Source organism: Oncorhynchus mykiss, chromosome 22, assembly GCF_057628025.1.
Source record: "Oncorhynchus mykiss isolate SJ-2025 chromosome 22, ASM5762802v1, whole genome shotgun sequence".
Taxonomy (NCBI): Eukaryota; Metazoa; Chordata; class Actinopteri; order Salmoniformes; family Salmonidae; genus Oncorhynchus; species Oncorhynchus mykiss.
Window position 1 is genome coordinate 7240408 of NC_143043.1, and position 18094 is coordinate 7258501.

General features: G+C 45.3%; 1 protein-coding gene across 23 annotated transcripts in view; it reads left to right on the top strand.

The window, feature by feature from the left end:
- Positions 1–14587: 14587 nt before the first annotated feature.
- col6a3 (collagen, type VI, alpha 3) overlaps positions 14588–18094 on the top strand; it is a 103555-nt gene continuing 100048 nt past the window's right edge. For 13 of the 23 annotated variants that reach the window (XM_090215242.1, XM_090215244.1, XM_090215245.1 and 10 more), the window contains exons 1-2: positions 14588–14731; positions 14958–15495. The gene's annotated coding sequence lies outside the window, so the exon portion shown is untranslated. The other 10 variants (XM_021578698.3, XM_021578700.3, XM_021578701.3 and 7 more) reach the window with 3 other exon arrangements.

Genomic DNA, 18094 nt, shown 5'->3' on the forward strand with positions numbered 1-18094 from the left:
CGTAGCTTGGGTAGAAAAACATTTCTTTGTCTTCAAACTTGTGTTGCTTTCTGGGTTCGTTGACTTTTTAGACCTTGGCTGCAGCTTGGGTCACGTAGTCTTCTCTGGAAATTCTTTACTCACAGGTTTTATACCCTTGGCATACCAAGTTAAGAGGGCAAGGTCTGGATTTTACTCAAATCCAATTTTAGACAACTAACTTCACATTTCATCTTCCCCAAAACATTCTCTTTGATTTGGATATTTTCCATACAACGTACAATGTATAAACATCCAACATATACTAGGAAAACTCTTCACGTTACAATGTTTTCGTAATAACATCATCTATTAACCTTTAATAACAAAACAAAAATTACATACATTTTCATATTCCATCTATCGTCATGACCACCATTGTAGCTGACGGAAACCATTGTTCCAAAGTCCCTTTATTTCATGTTTAATGTTCTGAGGCTGGTTCTCCATAGTAACAGGACAAAGGAATTTGTCTGTGGCCTGAGATTTACCAGGGGTGTGAGGGGTCATAAAACCATCACATCTTCAGACCCCCAGATCTCTCCTCCTCTGTTGGGGTTGAGAGATAATATGTAGGGTTGTGGTCTCCTGTAACCTGACCTGATCAGGACAGTCATGACAGTCCCCCTCTGGTAGGTTCAACTTGGAATGATTCCGCATGTTGCAACCCACCATAAGAATGACCATCGGATGTCCTGGTTTGTGGATCATCATAGCAGTCCCCCCTCCCGTTTTGGTGGTTCACCCTCGTAGGATTTCTGCAAGCTGCGGACCACCACCAGAATGGACCTGAGAGGTCCGGCAGTGGCTCTGTGTTCCGGACCGTCTAGGTCCGGCTAGTGGACCTAGGCAGTAACTTGGCAGACGTTAATAACGCACAAAACTCAGACAATACATCATTATATTTCCTCCCCAAATGAGCGGCATTGGGCTCTACTGTTTCCTAAGTGTCAAAGGAAATGAAACGAAAAACAATGGAATAAAAACATAAAAGTATACAAAATGTGTCTACCACACCTTAATCATCTAATTTGGACTGTGTTCTATATATGTCCAACGTCTTGGCTAAATTACTCTATCATGGCACTGTCTCTAAGGTCATGTCTAGGGTGATCCTACTTGCAGGTGGGTAGTTCAGGCACTTGGAAAAACTTGGCCCCTGAAGGTCAAAGCTTACATTGGGCACATTACTGGGCTGACCTAACGAGTTCGGGAGAGGAGGCTGGGACTGGGCCCCTTAGGGGGTTTCAGGATCTATTGCCAATTTGACAAAAATCGGGATCGCTTCCGTCCCACGGGTGATCCTAGTATAAGACCTTATTAGGTCTTCCATTGCACCTGTGTACGTAGTAGGTGCACACGCCAAGGGAAATAAGACCAAGGATCATGGTAACAGTCAGGATACTGTCCGGCACCGTCCAAGAGCGGGCGACAGACCAATCTTTTGGTCTGTAGTCAATCGGGACAACTAAAAGTGCCTCATCCCGTACACTAAGATCAACAGTCATGGGTCCCTCGTACTGGATTTTGTTTTGAATGGTTTGTGGTAACTCAAGGGAACGTTTAGCAAAAGCGTCTGGCATTTCAATCTCTGTGTCTATCCTGTCGTTGGGAAGTTGGTATAGAGCGAGGTTGTCTATGTGAATAATCGCCCCCCTCTGGTACCTTAACAAAAACAGTCTGTTTTGGGTGGTTCAATTGGGTAATGGAGTCATGGCGTTCGTAAGTCATAGTGGCGGACGCGAACGGTGTGTTGACCATCCATCGGTTCCCTACCACCTCCACTTGTGTAGATATTCTCCAGTTCAACAACCGGCAGCGTCAGTAGAAATCCCACTTCATTACGATCAACAGCAACGTGTATTTGGATGGCCGACCCCAGATTATAGGCCAAATGTGACTGTAATGACCTTATCGTGGTTTAAGTAGCTGGGGTCAATATGTTGTGCACCATTGAGAGGGTGCACTAGATATGAGGGGATTCTATTCATGGCCAAGTGGTCCATAGAAGAGCTAACTTCACGGAGAAAATCCTCCAGTAACAATCGAACCAATTGGACATGGGCATAGTCATGGTTCATGACCTCTGCTAGCTTTCCTACAGACAGGAGAGTTTTGTTCAGGAGAGTAGCTTGTGTGTTGACCACCAGAATAGTGTCCTGGAGAGACTTTCCCACATGTTGCAACCTGAGGGCCCGTGCCTTCATCTGCTGCTGGATAAATGGCATCTATTCAGTAATCTCCCTAACATTCCTCTTGACTGTGGCTAGACTGACTGCGTGGTACCTAGGGCAAATAGTGTCCCTGTGGCTGCCCCTATTGATAGTAGCGCCCCGACGAATCGTATCTCTCGCCTGGGCTCGGCTAGTTCTGACTGGGCTACTGTGAACTTTTAGAGCTGGGCCAACATATGGGCAGTGTCTAGCTGGGCGTGTTTAATTGCCTGGCTGGTCCAGTCAGCCCCGGCCCAACTCAAATGTGACGCAGGTGGAATGTGTTGGCGGTACACATTCTCTGCATCTAGGCGGACATACACCCTCTGTGTGTGTACTCTGCAGTTAGTAAGGAGGAGTCCTGGGTCGTCGCGGAGAACAATTCCCGTAGGGGGTCCGTTCGTGAATACGTCTGCTGGGTTGGTTTTGACCAGGGCGCAGAGTGTCAGGATCAGCCAAAGGAACTCCATCCTACAGAAATGCATAATCCGAGATTGTTAGATTATTTAAGTTATTTGTTTTTGTAAACAAAATGTTTTGACAAGTGTTTTTCTGGTTTTCTTGTTTTGAAACAGTACAGCGCAGGATGATATCAATAGCGTCAACATATGTATATCTGGTAGCTGGGAAGCAAATAATAGATGTTAGGTGCAACGTACTGATCTCCTGGAAGGGATCAGCTGAGGGTACTTAAGAATTTTCTTAGTACCTCTGACTTTGCTAGGTTTTTATCTATTCGGTGCTGGCTAGCACCCCTTCTATTCCCATGGGGGGAGTGTACAACATGATTTGGTTCCGGTGGACCCACTTTAATGTGGCGTTTTGTCGACCTTTGCTGATTCTGATCTGGTAAGCTACAGGTGACAGCTTCACCACAATCTCGTGTGGCCCGTCCAGTGGGGCAGGAACTTTGTTGCGACGCCTGCGGGTATGGTGTATGTAGTACCACACCTTATCCCCGACCTCAAACGCCTGGTGTGAGGCCTTTTTGTCGTAATAGGTCTTGCCACCTTCTGCACTTCTTTCCAACTGTCCTTGAGCATAAGCAAAGGTAGTCTGGAGATGGTTCCGCAGGTCGGTCACATATTGATGACCCGTGTAGACGGTGGCTGTGGCAACATCTCCCGGTTGGTACAGGAGATGCAGTGGATGCATCATTTGTCGGCCCGTCATCATCTCGAAACGTGTTATTCCTGTAGCCTGTTGCGTGTGGCTCTGATCGCCATCAGTATCAATGGGAGTTTGAGGTGCCAATCTTTGTTATTGGCTGCCACATACTTCCTCAAGATTCTGACAATTGTTTGGTTGCTCCTTTCTACCCTGCCCTAGCTCCTAGGGAGGTATGCGATGTGGAGTTTACCTTGACTCCCAGAACCCTCCACAGTTCGGTCATTACAGCTGCCGAAAAGTGGGTTCCTCTGTTGCTGTCCACGTTTTCTCCAGGCAGGCCGAAACAACATGAAACGTGGTTTAGCAAAAGAACGGCCGTGGTTTCCGCTGTGTCATTGGTCGCCGGCAGGCACTCATTGGGCGCCAGCAGGTCGCCGGCCGGCAGGCGCAAGTCACTGTGAGGAGATACTTGTTGCCTCTGGCTGACCTAGCAACTGTTCTGACCCAGTCAATCTGGATCGAGCTCCAGGGATAAGACACACCCTTGCGTTGCAAAGGTTTTTCCGTCTCGAGCATCAAACATGCAAGCAGTACCGTGAATTGCACCGGATTTCACCATGCTGTCGGCATGGTCGTTGCCAAGTTTGTCACGATTTGGATTTGGAGTGTCCCTTGACTTTCTTCCAATACACCTGTATGTCGTGTTTGGTGATGAGGTCATCACAAGCTAGGATGAGCTCTTTGTTTTTCACCCCTTTACCACTTGAAGTAGTCATGTGCTTTTGTTTCCAAAACGGCAAGTGGCATAAGAAGGTGAGTCTCGCGTAGTTTGAATTGGTGCACCAGTTCTGACAATTTGTATTTCACCGCCGTTTGCAGGGTGATCAGCACGCCAGCCACTTCTGCAAACTGGCTGGTCTTGTTGCTAAGCTGAAATTGAAGTGGTTTGCACGGAATGTCGTTGTGCCATACCAATCCCACCCCAGCTTGCAAGTGGTCTAGATGGCGGTAAGAACAGCCATCTACAAATGCCATCGGCATTTCAAGACACACGTTCTCTTCGAAGTAGTGATGGTTCGAAGGCAATGGCGGAGCGATGTTGCTTGCCTCGAAGCAAGCATATAAGTAATTTAGCTCATATGGAAGGCTCATGTCACTGGGCAGCTCTCGGCTGTGCTTCCCTTTTTAGTTTGTAATAGTTTGCAAGCCCTGCCACATCCCTCGAGTGTTGTCCTGTATTGATGCTTTGCCTGCTTGAGGCTTCATCGGAGGGCATAGTGGAATTTCTTATAAGCTTCCGGTTAGAGTCCCGCTCCTTGAAAGCGACAGCTCTACCATTTAGCTCAGTGCGGATGTTGCCTGCAATCCATGGCTTCTGGTTTGGTTATGTACGTATGGTCACTGTGGGTCAACGTCATCGATGCACTTATTGATGAAGCCAGTGACTGATGTGGTGTACTCCTCAATGCCATCGGAAGAATCCCAGAACATATTCCAGTCTGTGCTAGCAAAAGAGTCCTGTAGCTTAGCCAGTAGTCACTGGTGCTTCCTGCTTTAGTTTTTGCTTGTAAGAATCATGGTCAGATTTGCCAAATGGAAGGCGAGGGAGAGCTTTGTACACGTCTCTGTGTGTGGAGTAAAGGTGGTCTTGAGTTTTTTTTCCCTCTGGTTGCACATTTAACATGCTGGTAGAAATGAGGTAAAACTGATTTAAGTTTCCCTTTAAGTTCTCTGCCACTAGGAGCACTGCCTCTGGATGAGCATTTTCCTGTTTGCTTATTGCCTTATACAGCGCATTGAGTGCAGACTTACTGCCAGAATCTGTTTGTAGTGGTAAATAGCTATGAAAAATATAGAACTCCCTTTGGTAAATAGTGTGATTTACAGCTTATCATGAGATACTCTACCTCAGGTGAGCAAAACTTTGAAACGTCCTTAATATTAGATTTTGTGCAGCAGCTGTTGTTTACAAATATACACAGACCGCCATCCCTTGTTTTAACGGAGGCAGCTGTTCAATCTTGCCGATGCAGTGTTATCCCATCCAGCTGTATTTTATCCATGTCGTCATTCAGCCCCAGCTCATTGAAACATAAGATATTACAGTTTTTAATGTCCCGTTGGTAGGAAATTCGTGATCGTAGCTTATGTATTTTTCTATCCAATGGTTGTACGTGTGCTAATACGACTGATGGTAGAGGAGGAAATCCCACTCGCTGTCAGATCCTTACAAGGCACCCCGACCTACGTCCCCGATATCTCCATCTCTTTCTTCTGCGAATGACGGGGATGTGGGCCTTGTTGGGTGTCGGAAGTCAATCCTTCTCGTCCGACTCGTTAAAGAAAAAATATTTGTCCAGTACGAGGTGAGTAATCACTGTCCTGATATCCAGAAGCTCTTTTCAGTCATAAGAGATGGTGACAGAAACATTATGCGAAAAAACACACACGATAACACAATTGGTTAAGAGCCCGTAAAACGGCAGTCATCTCCTCCGGCGCCATTCAGTCTAAAATTGGTTGAGGCATTCTCTCAAAGAAATATGGCAAAAGCCTTGCGGCCAAATCTAAACTAGAAATTGATTAACAGAATTATAGAACACAACATAAAATGTCTTATATTGATCGCAAAAATGATTCTAAAATGGTATGGAATACAGTTAAGGTCTTACTTGTTATATCTATTTCATCATGCCCATCTAATGTGGAGGTTGACGGGAGAACAATAACAGAACCAGCTGATATTGACAATCATTTTGCTATTTTTTTACAAAAAAAAAGTAATTTACTGAGCGATATTGTAAACACCAAACAGGCTTTTGTTCAATGGATTGATGATCATATAATGAGCAAAAAAAAACTTGCTCTTCTAGTCTTCAAATGGTGTCAGTAGAGGAGGTGTCATTACCCGATTTAAATTATTACCCAATGGTATATATTTGTTACATTGCTTTGCTGCTCCCAAGATTGCAGCACCACTGGAAAAGGGTATATTTGCAAATGTATGGAAGCATGCTAAACTGTGTCCGATCCCAAAAGACAGCAAATAACCCATTATTCCTGCCAATAGTCGACCAATCAGGCTACTCCCTTCACTCAGTAAGATATTGGAAAATTGTGAGTAAACAAATATGGGAGTACATGGAAAAGAATGATCTGATTACAGCCAATCAGCATGCTTATCGCAAAACAACATTCCACTACCACTGCATTGGTTGACATGACTGACCAGTGCCTTAATGCTCTGGATAATGGAAGGTTTGTGGGTGTACATTTATTTTATATTAGTGCAGCATTTGTTTTAGTGAATCATGAAATTATTTTGACAAAATTATTGCATCATGGGTTTAAGGAGGCAGCATTTAATTGGGTACAGTCATATCTAACTGACAGGAAACAGTCAATGGGTCGTTTTCTTCCCCTCATGCTTTAAACTGTGGAATACCGCAGGGAAGCTGCCTTGGGCCACTTCTTTACTTAATATATACCAATGACCTTCCTTATGCCTTGTCTGAAACTCAAGCTACTATTTTTGCAGATGATACTACAAATTATACAGCAAGACAATCACTTCAACAAGTACAGCAAGCTCTACAAGTAGATCTGGGAAATATCAGGGAGTGGGTTTGCCGGAACAAACTTGTTTTGAAAACCAAGGTTGTTGGTCTGTTCCACCAGGAAATGGCCAACATAGCATGGGATACAATTAAGTATGTGGGGAGTACAAATTGGGTAAGTGGCAGAAATCAAACTACTAAGGGTGCAGCTGGACAACTGCGACTCATGGTCATCTCAAACAACTCATCTATGTAAAAAACAAAATGCATGAATGATCAGAAGGATAGCTAAATATTTGCAGGGAAAGATTCTTAAGCAAACAACCTAAGCATCAGCAAGTTAATGTAGGAGGCTGCAGATTGCACAGAACAAAGCAGCAAGGATTATTTTACGGTGGGTATATGGTTCTTCTGTTGTAATCATGCTCAATGCTCTTGGTTGGTCATCAATCAACAAGATAATTGAAAAAAAACATGGTTATTTTATTTAACAATGAACACTATTTAAAACGGCCAAACTCTATTCACAACAGTATTCAGTTGCAAAGAGACAGATATTCAGTAAATACCAGGAATAGATTGTCCACCATCTGTGTTATCCAGACATAAAAGAGAAATAGGCAAAATAACATTTTGATTTAGAGCAATAAAGAAACTGAATAATTTACCTGAGAAAACAAGAAACCTTTCAACATATACATTCAAACAATGCTTTAGAACCATTTAAATATAATAAATTGGAAGGTTGTGCGGGACTATGATAGATGAAGGAATGTATCTATATTTTCAGACTTCAAGAGTATTTATCTGGTCAATATGTCAGTGTATTGTCTGTTTGTAACAGTTTGTTAAATGTGAACAGTTTTTTCCTTTTGATAATGTGTTTATGGGGGAAGGCAAGGAGAGGCACCAACAGGAAGACTAGCATGAATACTTTGGTTATGACAGAGACAGTATGCTGTTGCTTATGAATAGAAAATAAACTAGCACACTGAGCATTTCTTTGCGGCTTGACTAGGAATAAGAACAACATTTCCATTTCATAATTTCCATATAGGCACTGAACACCATGTGAACCACACCCATAGAATCATCAGGATGAGAATCCTCTGGATGCTAAAGAAAATGGCATCCTCGTCCATTGTAGAGTTGAAAATAATCAGTCCCATAGTCTGCATTGTGTCAGCAACCTGCTTGTTAGTATTACATCTGAAAGCTGGCTCTCATTATAGAACGAGCTGAAAAGCACCATGAGAATACCCTCAGAATGCTTTTATCCACCCAAATTAAGTCACTTAGGTGGCATGCGTTGAATGAGATTCTTAGCACAGATGTCAGCTGAGCTCTGCCTTGACATGTTGGTCAGTTGCTTAAAGTTGTGAGGGAGACATTAATAGTGTGCAACAATCATTAGTGCTTGCCACATCGGAACCGTGAAATATGTAAGACATGTTTCCTTTTGCTCCGAGACCTTTTGGTCTTTATGTAAAGAGACATGGGGCACCAATTAGGCCACGAACTTCACATTAGTATTTTAGATATTAATATGAGGGGTTGGTTGTTGGTAATGCAATATATGGTGACAACATTGGCTGTGATAGATGATGAACCAGGAAGAATTGAATTAAACACCGACTTTCAACTAGGCCTATTTTACAGCATATATGGAAAGGCACGGACAGTTAATACATTGAACTGCATTTTAACAATTTATAATCAACAAAAAAGTTGAAATCATTTATAAGAATGTAGCCACCCCTCAGCATTGTAACATTTTCAGTTTAGCTAGCTGGATAGCACACTCAAATATGCATGTTGCGTCTGAATTTAACACAGCTTGTAACTCAGTGGGATACAACAACATTTCTGGGAAGCTGTTGCCTAGCACCATCATAACAGTGTAACAGGACATATCGGGGGGGTGCTAGTTAAACCTTACAGACAGGCTGCAGCACAGCACAGGGACCCAGACACATCATGGAGCACTCTAGAGTAGACAGACTGTGAAGGTTTCCAGGCAGTTAGCATAGTCCCAGCAGGCAAAACAGATTGTAATGATCTCATGACGTCATGGTCAGGTTTTATACTGGTTGTAAATCTATGTTTTGTAAATGTCTTTTAAGCAACCAGAAAATTACGTCTTTATCGGGTTGGTAATTTGGTGACATCCTCTCAACCAGAAAACCAGTTAACAACCAGAAAGTTACATCACGATATGTGCCTGATTTTGCCTGCTGGAGTAGGGAATTTCTTATTTTTCTTAGCTTATAGCTTGTAGAACTTTTCAGCAATGTTAAAATGAATGTGAAGAACAAATGTTACTTTAACAGTGCAGTGACAACTGGGAGAACGCCTGGGTTTGCTCATATTCAGAAACATGCTGCTGTCATGACTCCCACCGAAGGTGGCTCCCCTGCCGGTTCGGGTGGCACTCGGCGGTCATCGTCGCCGGTCTACTAGCTGCCACCGATCCCCTTTTCCTTTTCTGTTTGTTTTGTCTTATTGGTTGCACCTGTCTCTTATTTTGTTTTTGTTTCAGTACTATTCAAGCCTGTTAGGCCTGCCTGTTTTTGTGCGGGCTTGTTTTCTGTTAGTCAGGTTGTGCGTGTAGTGTTCCTGTCTGTTTGTGCCCTGTGTTGGCTTGGACATTTTGGTAATTATTTTGCCTGTTGTTTTGGGCGTTGGCATTGGAAACCGAAATAAAGTCTGGTTTCCCCAGTATCCTCTGCTCTCTCCGCACCCACCACTCCAGGCGTTGTGACAGAAGCCCGCACCATACTATGGAGTCAGCAGGAGCAGCTGCCCCTCCTCTCCCATCCATGGAGGAGCGAGTCCTCCATCATACGGCCATTCTCCACCGTATCGGGTCGGCAATGGACCAAATGATGGAGAGGATGGACCGATGGGAGAGGAGTGGCCTCCCTACCTCACCCCCAGCTCCTCCTCTGCCAGCACCACTTACCCCTCCTACGGCGTTTGGATCCGGTGCTCTGCGTCTGACGCTCCTCAGGGAGTACGATGGAACGGCGGCTGGGTGCCAGGGGTTCTTACTACAGCCTGAGCTGTACCTGGCTACCGTTCGTCCGACTCCCTCGGGGGAGGTGAGCGTCCTCATCTCCTGTCTGACGGGTCGAGACCTGGAGTGGGCCAACGCAGTGTGGAATGGCCCAGACTCAGCGAGGGACCACTACCCCGAGTTCACCCGCCGGTTCCGGGCCGTGTTCGATCACCCACCGGAAGGCCGAGTGGCAGGTGAACGGTTGTTTCACCTGCAACAGGAGACGAGGAGCGCGCAGGACTTTGCGCTGGAGATCCGGACCTTGGCCACTGGGGCGGGGTGGAACGACAGGGCCCTGATGGACCACTATCGCTGTAGCCTCCGGGAGGACGTCCGCAGGGAGCTAGCATGTCGGGACGCCACCCTCTCCCTCGACGAACTCATTGACATGTTGATCCGTCTAGACAACCTGCTGGCTGCCCGCGGGCGTCCAGGACGGGCCCTGTTGTTTCCTTCTCCCGGCCCTCCCACTCCAATCTCCATGGAGTTAGGGGGGGCCACATCGAGGGGGACCGGAGGAGGATGCTCCTCCTGCACCAGGTGTGGTCGGAGAGGACACACTGCCGATCGGTGCTGGAGGAGCTCGTCTGGGAGTCGGGAGGGCAGGCAGAGCACTCCTTGTTCACCCCAGGTGAGTCAGCACCAGACTCACCCAGAGCTCCCTGTTGGTCATATGTTCCTACTAATTTCTTTCTCTGAGTTTTCTCCCTCTCTACAGCATAAGGCGCTGGTCGATTCAGGCGCAGCTGGGAACTTTATGGACCGTGGGCTCGCGTTAAGGCTAGGGATTCCCCTGGTTCCGCTAGACCAACCCTTCCCCGGGCACTCCAAAGATAACCGACCCTTAAGGTCAGGTAGGCCACGGTTCCACTGGACATGGTAACGCAGGGTGATCATAAGGAGCGGATTAGTCTCTTCCTTATTGATTCACCTGTGTTTGCAGTGGTGCTGGGGATTCCCTGGCTGGCTAATTATAATCCTGAGATTTCATGGAGACAGGGGTCTCTCCAAGGGTGGTCAAATGAGTGTTCAGGTAGGTGCATAGATTTTTCCATCTGTGCGACGACGGTGGACAGTCCAGACCAGGTTTCCACTGTGCGCATTCCCTCTGAATATGCCGATTTGGCTATTGCCTTCTGTAAGAAGAAGGCAACCCAATTACCACCTTATCGACGATGGGCTTGCGTGATAAACCTCCTGGTAAACGCTGCACTTCACAGGAGTCACGTGTACCCGTTGTCCCAGGAGGAGACAGTGGCTATGGAGACATATGTCACTGAATCTCCGGGACAGGGGTACATTTGGCCCTCCACATCACCCGTCTCTTCGAACTTCTTTTTTGTGAAGAAAAAATCAATCCGTCCGTGCATTGATTATAGACGTCTAAATTCCATTACAGTGGGGTTTAGTTACCCGCTACCTTTCATCGCCACAGCGGTGGAATCATTTCAAGGGGCGCATTTTTCCCCAAAACTGGACCTTAGCAGTGCGTATAATTTGGTGCGTATCCGGGAGGGAGTTGAGAGGAAGCCCGCTCTTAGTACCACATCTGGCCATTATGAGTACCTCGTCATGCCGTATGGGTCGAAGAATGCTCCAGCCGTTTTCCAATCTTTAGTAGACGAGATTCTCAGACACCTGCAGGGGCAGGGTGTGGTGGTGTATATCGATGATATACTGATCTATTCTGCCACACGCGCCGAGCATGCGTCTCTGGTGCGTAGGGTACTTGAGCGACTGCTGGAGCATGACCTGTACGTCAAGGTTGAGAAATTTGTGTTCTCCAAACAAGCCGTTTTCTTCCTGGGTTATCGCATTTCCCCCTCTGGGGTGGTGATGGAGTGTGACCGCGTTACAGCCGTGCGTAATTGGCCGACTCCGACCACGGTAAATGAGGTGCAGCGGTTTTTAGGGTTTGCAAATTACTACCAGAGGTTTATCTGGGGTTTTGGTCAGGTGGCTGCTCCCATTTACCTCACTGCTGAAGGGGGAGCCGGTGCGCTTGCGCTGGTCAGCGGAGGCGGGCAGAGCCTTCAGTCGTCTGAAGGAGCTGTTCACCGACGCTCCCGTGCTGGCTCATCCGGACCCCTCTTTGGTGTTCATAGTGTAGGTGGACGCGTCCGAGGCTGGGGTTGGAGCCGTGCTATCACAGCGCTCGGGCACGCCACCGAAGCAGAACTATGACGTGGGGGACCGGGAGTTGTTATCTCTGGTCAAGGCTCTGGCTTGAGGGGGCTAAGCACCCTTTCCTCATCTGGACTGACCATTGTAATCTCGAGTATATCCGGGCAGCGAGGAGATTGAATCCTCGTCAGGCCAGGTGGGCCATGTTTTTTACCCAATTTCGTTTCACGATCTCCTATAGGCCAGCCTCCCTTAATACTAAGGCTGACGCGCTGTCCTGTCTCTATAACACCGAGTAGTGGTCCATCGATCCTACTCCCATCCTTCCAGCTTCATGTCTGGTAGCACCGGTGGTATGGGAGCGGGCATTACGGTTGGCACCTGCACTTCCTCAGTGTCCAGTGGGTGTTCAGTATGTGCTGCTTGGTGTCCGTGATCGTTTGATTCGATGGGCCCATACATTACCCTCTTCGGGTCATCCTGGTATTAAGAGGACAGTGCGGAGTCTTAGGGGGAGGTACTGGTGGCCCACTTTGACCAAGGACGTGAGGTTTTATGTCTCCTCTTGCTCGATGTGTGCTCCTCGACACCTGCCTATTTTATTTTTATTTGACCTTGTATTTAACTAGGAAAGTCAGTTAAGAACAAATTCTTATTTTCAATGACGGCCTGTTCAGGGGCAGAACGACAGATTTGTACCATGTCAGCTCGGGGATTTGAACTTGCAACCTTTCGGTTACTAGTCCAACGCTCTAACCACTAGGCTATTCTGCCGCCCCCTAGAGGGAAGTTACAGCCCCTCCCCATTCCGCAACGGCCGTGGTCGCATTTGTCGGTGGATTTTCTCACCGACATTCCCCCGTCTCAGGGAAACATCACGATCCTGGTCGTTGTGGATCGGTTTTCTATGTCCTGTCGTCTCATCCCGTTGCCTGGTCTCCCTATGGCCCTACAGACTGCGGAGGCCCTGTTTGTCCACGTCTTCTGGCACTACGGGGTCTCGATCAGCCTGACCTCGGGTTTTCACCCCGAGAGTAATGGGCAGGTGGAGAGAGGGAACCAATATGTGGGTAGGTTTATGCGGCCTGGTGAATGGGTGAGGTACGTCCCATGGGCGGAGGTGGCTCAGGATTCCCTCCACCACTCCTCCACTAACATGTCACCATTCCAGTACGTGTGGGCTACCAGCCGGTCCTGGTCCCATGGCATCAGAGCCAGACCGAAGCTCCTGCAGAGGAGGAATGGGTGCAGCGCTCGAATGAGACCTGGAGAGCCATCCAGGAATCACTGAAACAAGCTGGTGGATGGCAGAAGAGGAACGCTGACCGCAGTGAGGCCCCCGTGTTCGCACCGGGGTCCGGGTCTGGCTCTCGACCCGAAACCTCCGCCTGCCCTCCGCCTACCCTGCCGGAAGCTGGGGCCGCAGTGTGTGGGGCCATTTAAAGTCCTGAGGAGGATAAACAAGGTGTGTTATAGGTTACAGCTTCCTCCTTACTATCATATTAACCCCTCGTTTCATGTGTCTCTCCTCAGGCCGGTGGTGGCTGGTCCCCTGCCTGTTCGGCCGGCGCTCGGCGGTCGTCGTCGCTGGTCTACTAGCTGCCACCGATCCCCTTTTCCTTTTCTGTTTGTTTTGTCTTATTGGTTGCACCTGTCTCTTATTTTGTTTTTGATTCAGTACTATTTAAGTCTGTTAGGCCTGCCTGTTTTTGTGCGGGCTTGTTTTCTGTTAGTCGGGTTGTGCGTGTAGTGTTCCTGTCCGTTTGTGCCCTGTGTTGGGTTGGACATTTTGGTGATTATTTCACCTGTTGTTTTGGGCGTTGGCATTGGAAACCGAAACAAAGTCTGGTTTCCCAGTATCCTCTGCTCTCTGCGTTTGACTCCGCACCCACCACTCCAGGCGTTGTGACAGCTGCGGCCTCTACTTACAGCTACTCTTTTAGGCTTTTTTTTCTGCAGCCATTCTTCTCATTGGCTTAGATTTTAACATTTCGTACATTTTTGGGATGTTGTGAATTGCTTAAATTATCGTAATGCAAGTTCAGAGTGAAATTAAAGCGGTTACATTATATCATGTATTTTGTATATGCACTTTTACCTTGCATGAATTATTGGCAGCCTGCATAAACTTCCCAGAATTAGAGGTTGGAATAAATTATTAAATAGTATTTGGAGTATTGCAGTCTTTTTTAAATTGTCAAAATGGGGCCCTGGAGGTTCTGCCCTGTCGTTTCAAGAAGTTGCAACAAAAACATTACAAAGCATTATCAGGAACTTGTGTACCAGTATATGACTGTATTTTAATTAGGTCCATGGCATTGTATGGTTCTTTTAGCAGACTTTCACTAGCAGCAGTATTGCATTTCCATCTGGTGCCATACTATTTCATTAGTGCTCAACACTGTCTTGCACATTCCTGAAGAACATCTTGACACTAAGCAAGTGTAATCATCTAATTTGTGGGGGCTCCAAACCAAGGTCTTGGCAGACCAACAAATCATCCATCCACATTCTGAGATGTTGTGCACAGTCAATGGACCTGGAATCATTTTCACAGCACGGGACCTGTTTATTCTCTCTTCTTCTCTCTCCCTATCCCTCTCACCCTCTCTCTTTTACAGAGTGAGAACCAGCTGAACCAAGACCCAGAGGTAAGACTCTGTCCCAAGTTTCAAAGAGCCTTGTCATTCCATTTAGCATGGCTAAATGAGAGGGAATCGCTAGTGGTGTGTCACATTAAAACCACATGCCAGTTACTTAAACTGCTTGCAAACTTGACTCAACTTTGACATCAAGAGAAAAAACAAAAGAGTAGAGTGATAACTTAATGATGCTGTTTTGGTGTTGTTGTTTTTTCCTTTTGAAACAAATATCCAGATCTCCAGGTTGCCAGGTTAACCAAAAGGGCCCTGCAGCGTTGGAGGAAGAAAAGAAAGGAAGGAGGGGAGGGGAGAATCCTGCTCTAGGTTTGTGACATCACATCTAGATCAAACAGGGCTGTGCATCTGGTTCTTGTTTAAGACTCCTTTTTCTCTCCCCTACCCCTCCTCAATATTTTCATTTTTTCCCTCTTTGGAGAAAGTGGGAGGAGGAAAAGAGGGGTGGCAGTGCTCCAGTAGGTTGGGAGTTTGTTCCATCTCAACCTTAGAGTCAGTGCCACAGTTCCTCTGCAGAGTGATCGGGAGGGTGTCAGTCTGTTTTTGAAGTGCTGAGTTTCAGTGTGTGCCGATAACCAAGGCTCCTCTGCGGTCTATCAGCCCATCTCCACCACGCTCATCCGCCTTCCTTCGGGGGAGCTGGACAAGCCAGCTGCACAGAGAGGAAATACCAGGAGGATAATGACCTAAAGGCCTTTGTCATTTTGCAGATTTTTGTTTTTACCAAAGGCTGTGGAATACAGCTATTTCAGCTCAGGGTAAGTGATAATTTTGAACTTATGTTTGCCTGAAACTGGCCATGGTAGGTTGCCTCATTATAACATGTGAGCATGCAAGCACATCTTGCATAATAATAGGTTTTGTCTGACATGTTGAGTTTATCTCTCATAAATATCAGACACCATGTATTTGAAGGCAGAGTGATAGCTACACTTAGAGTGGTTGAAGAGTGGAAGGTTTAGATGTGAGCTGCAGTTACAGTGGGGCAAATGAGGAGTGCTTAAAGGGCAATTCCGTCACTTTTCAACCTCATATTCATCATCTCCTGCACCAAACCAGTGTCTGCATATGTGGAAACATAACTTTTCTATGATCTATAGTCGAAAAGATAAGGTCATAACATTTTTTGAGACATCAAAGGGTAGAATTAAAAGTAAAAACTGTGAATTTTCAATCTTTACAGCCCAAGGGGGGTATTTTCTTGTTCTCCACATCACCGTGAACTTTTTATATATTATATTATTAATTATTAATAATTATTATTATTATATATTATATATTATATTATATATATTTATAACTTTATATATTTTTTCTACAAAACTTTTAAATTCACCATTTTCACATATGTTGACATTGGTGTTGTGCTATATATAATGAAAATTAGGTTGAAAAGTGGTGGAGTTTCCCTTTAATGATAGGGCAAAATGTAGATTTCTGCCTAAATATAATTGGAATGTTACTATATTTAGAAAGCATTCCAAACAAATTATTGTTCATGAGCTGGCCATAAACAATAACTGCAATAACTGGTAATGATGAATAGTTTTAGAAAAGTCTGGAATTCACCTTTCTGGTATTTAAAAAAACATATTTAAATTAGAGGTGTAGTCACTTTTGAGTACACAAGCTCAAGTTTATAGTACAAATATTATGAAAATTTAAAAATCATTAGATTTTTTTTTCTATTCATCAAAAGTGGAGCAATTGTTCTCGAAATGACTGAAATGCTTTCTAAATATATTAACATTCCAATTATAAACAATTTACTATAAGATTCCACCTTTCTTATAGCTGTAAAAATAAATATGATCATACTTAGTGACAGTACAATATTGGCACCATTTCATATAACTGACAGGTATTTTTCTTCCAAACGCCCACTGAGTGGAGCAGAGACACATTTCAAATGTGTGCAGACTCGTTAGAACGTCAGCTTTAAGCTGAAGCTTTGTCCATCTGTGAACATGGGGAAGTTAACTTGTTTAAAATTATTGAGTATTTTTTCATGTTGAGAGCTCTAGAACCAGATGTGAATATCCCAGGATTTGCTAGACTGACACATTTCATATGCTGTCTCCCAAGCTGGGCTCCATCACTCACAGGAAGAGCAAAACAATTATTTGTATGGCACTCCCAATGCAAATGTGTGGTCTAAAACCTGACACTTCAAGTCTGCTCCGCAGAGAGAGTAGTAGTGGAGAGCAGCCAGATGGATCTTTCTGGCACTATAAGGCTCAGGACCCTACAACGTTCACAGATTGCTTTGTTCACCAAAATGTCAGTCGGAACTGGTCCAGAACCGCTAAAATGCATAATCTCTGCAACTCGACATTGGGTGCTTGTTTCAAACTTGTTTTTTTTGTTGCTCACATTGGAAAAACCCTGAAATACCTGCATCAAGATGAAATCCAAGTCCAGATCATTTACCAGACCAGAGTTGTGAACATATAAGGGACTGCATTCCACAAAGTTGGGCAGTCACGCTCTCCTCCACGGACGTGTGGTGTATTTGAGAAGTGTTTGACCTAATTCCAATGTAGTGTTCATTTAAGGCTTTATTGGAGCCCTGTGTAAACAGGCATATCACAATAGCAGCACTGAATTAAATGTGTTCTCCAAGAAGCTCATGTCAAAGTGTCCCAGAGTCACTTGTTCATTGTTTGCTTTTTTTAATATGCATATTATTTTAGCATTTGTCCATTTAGCGTAACATAAGTGTCCTCCAATAGCTGTTAGTATAAATAAATACACTGTATTCCAGACTGATAGAACTGGCTTGACATGGAAACGTCTGGAATACGTTTCACAATCTATTACTGGAATAGATTGTGTCCCTACACTGGCGATTCAACACCACCGATCGGTGGCGGTTGAGTGTAGAGATGTTTTCAGCTCCAGCTCCAAACCACACCCTCTGTAACGAATGGGATAGTGGAAAGTGTGAAGAAAGAGCATTTTCCACACTACCAGCCAGATGGACTGAGAAACCTGGGGGAGTTTGGTCCTTCCATATGAAATCTAGAGTCGGGGAAAACCAGGTGTACATCATTAATCTTTACCCTCACATCCATGGCTGTCCAAGTGTAGACACTGGAATTCAGCTCTGCCTTCATCACAGTGTTTTATGACTTGCTGAGGGATATGGTCCGAAAATACATTTTATTCCTTCCCGCAAGTGAATGCAGAATTGAGTTACACTGAAAATAGTCATAAATAGTTGTGTTATGCGCTACTGCACTAGGACTGTTTGATGCAACCATTTCTATGATTTAAGAAGCAACATATTGTTGAAAATGTATTTCAGCAGAGGCACGAAGAAAAAACGTATTGCTGTATTTCAAAAGTGAAGTCAGT